Source organism: Benincasa hispida, chromosome 3, assembly GCF_027475165.1.
Source record: "Benincasa hispida cultivar pf3 chromosome 3, pf3_genome.v1.1, whole genome shotgun sequence".
NCBI classification, from domain to species: domain Eukaryota; kingdom Viridiplantae; phylum Streptophyta; class Magnoliopsida; order Cucurbitales; family Cucurbitaceae; genus Benincasa; species Benincasa hispida.
The window spans coordinates 53915089-53917644 of NC_143480.1; positions in this window are offsets into that span (position 1 = coordinate 53915089).

Here is a 2556-nt window from a genome sequence, read left to right on the forward strand (position 1 = left end):
ATTGTTTATTTTGTGGTCGTAGGCGTCAGCAACCCATTCCATGTTATGCTTGGCAATCTGATCTAAAATTTCCTTGGCTTCATTATATGATTTGTCCATAATGCCATTGAGGCGGCTACATTTGCTGCCATTTGGGAAGGTCTGTTTAATCCTCTATAGAGAGTTTCCATTTGTATAGTTAGAGGTAGTCCATGGTTGGGACAATTTTTTACCAACCTTTTAAATCTCTCCCATGCAGCACTAAGTGCTTTAAACTTTCCTTGTCCGAAATTCATGATCTCCCGACGCCTCCTTGCATTGACAGTGGGAGGAAAATATTTCTGCATGAATTTCTCTGCTAACTCATCCCATGTTGTTATCTCGCCTGACTCTAAAGAGCTCGCTCATTGTTTGGTGTCATCATGGAGTAAGTAGGGAAACAAGGACAATTTGATAGCTTCTGGCGTGATTCCAGGAATCACGAATGAGTTACAGGTTTCTAAAAAGCGTTTCATGTGGGCATGGGGATCTTCATCGCGGGCTCCCTCCAAATTTCCCTATTGATTGCAGCATTTGAAGCATAATTTATTTCATTTCAAACCTTGTCTCGTCAGGTGTTGGGTAAATGATCCCTGGCGAAAAGTCATATAACACTGGTGATACATACTTACGCATTGGACACATGTTGTTATTCGCCATTAGGATCGAGTTTAATGCAGCATTTGCTAGTTGTTGAGCTAAGTTTTGATTCACCTGGTCGTCTTCCATTTTTTGTCGTCGTTGTTGTTGCCTTAACCTCCGACGTTGATTTGATATATTTTTTCGTCTGAAGTTTCTTTCAATTGCAGGGTCGTATATGAGTTCAGGAGTACTCTCCGTGCTTATAAAATGTTCACAAGTTCAAGCTCAACTTGTAAAACTCCTTTGATTGAAAGTTTCTACAAAAGATACAAAAGCCAAATTCTGGTTAGCTTCATTGCTAGAATCCCTGGCAACGACGCCAAGAACTTTTTAGACCCGTGATTTTAGTTCTAAACGTGCTTAAAATGATGAAGGAGAATGGTGATGAATAGAGATGGATGATGGATCGAATTCTCTCTTGGTAAGAAAATCAAACGATGCATTGGTAGTGGATGTGTGCACACCTTGTGAATGCGTACAAGTTATCTCAAGTCAGAACCCAAGTATAAATCTAATTAAGTTTCCTGGTAAGTCCAGGGTCGAATGCAGGGACTCTAGAATGTTCTGACGAGAATCTATTTTGGATCTGATGCAGATGTTTCCTAATTAATTAAAGTGTTGGTTATTTACACTAATCTACGACACACAAGCAAGAAGAAATAGAAGAGGTTTATGGGTGGATGATTTAAAGTGTTAGTGGTATGCGTTGATTTCCTAGCAGAAATAGCAAGCCCAGATGAGCACAATGGAGATGAAATGAAGATGGTGTAGATACTTGTTTATAATCTAAATGTATGTGCTATGCATTGGTAATTCTATTTTTTAGTTCATGCTAAGTTCAGCATCTCTCGATGTGAAAGTCACATGTAATCCTATGTCTAGGGTGCATGTGTTGGTAAAAAAGAATAGGCAAGATACGTAAGCAAATATATCTCTAGATTTACTTCACACCCTAACTTAATGTGTTCAAGAGTTAAATTGTTCTCTCGAGTTACTTAACTAATTAATCATTTTAATCAATTGATCAGGAAGACTTAAACTATAGATTTCATGCTCTCATTAAGTTAGAAAATTCACAAACGCACACAATTTCAAAGGTAAGCATATGGAGAAATGATAAATGGCCAAAGATAATATTGAATTAAACATAACAAGTGTTTATACGAACAATCTCAACTTAATGAAATGAAATAGTGAATGGAAGTGAAAGATAAAAAGGAAGAAGTCAAGTTGCGAAGTTCAATTTCTTATCCCATTTGGCTTGTTTTTAATGCTTGCTACACTAACTTGGTGAAGAAGTTGAGAAAGATATCTTTGTCAAGCTTCTCTCCGGTAGCTTCTCTTGATCAACGATGGAAATGGTGTCTTCCTTCCTACTTCTTGCATGCACCAGCAGAGGACTCTAACTACTGGCTTAAGAGAATTTCTAATTGTCTGGGTTAAAAAATCTAACTCTGATTTTGCAGGTGTCTTTTCCTTTTATAGGCAAATCTCACCAACTTGGTGATTTGACTGCATTACTTTTCATACCCTGAGACAGCCGCTTGCTACTTCTAAAATGCTAAGACGTTGTCAGTCATATGCCTATGCCTGCAAGTGGTGATTTGACAGGAACTGCACAAGTCAAGTGTATCTTTCATGCGTCAAACATTCTTAGACGCATACCCTTTGTGTTAGCCTTAACTACAAGGGTTAGTATATTCCTTTGATTCCTGCATTGAATTGCATTAGTGAAGCAATTCAAATTAATATTTGATCATATTTAAATATTTATTTCTCTCATTCAGACTTTATATTATATTAGTTATATATTATATAATTGATTCTTTTTAATTAATTTGAACAATTCAAATTAATCCAAAATTATTGTAATTCTTATTAATCCTTATTGAGCTA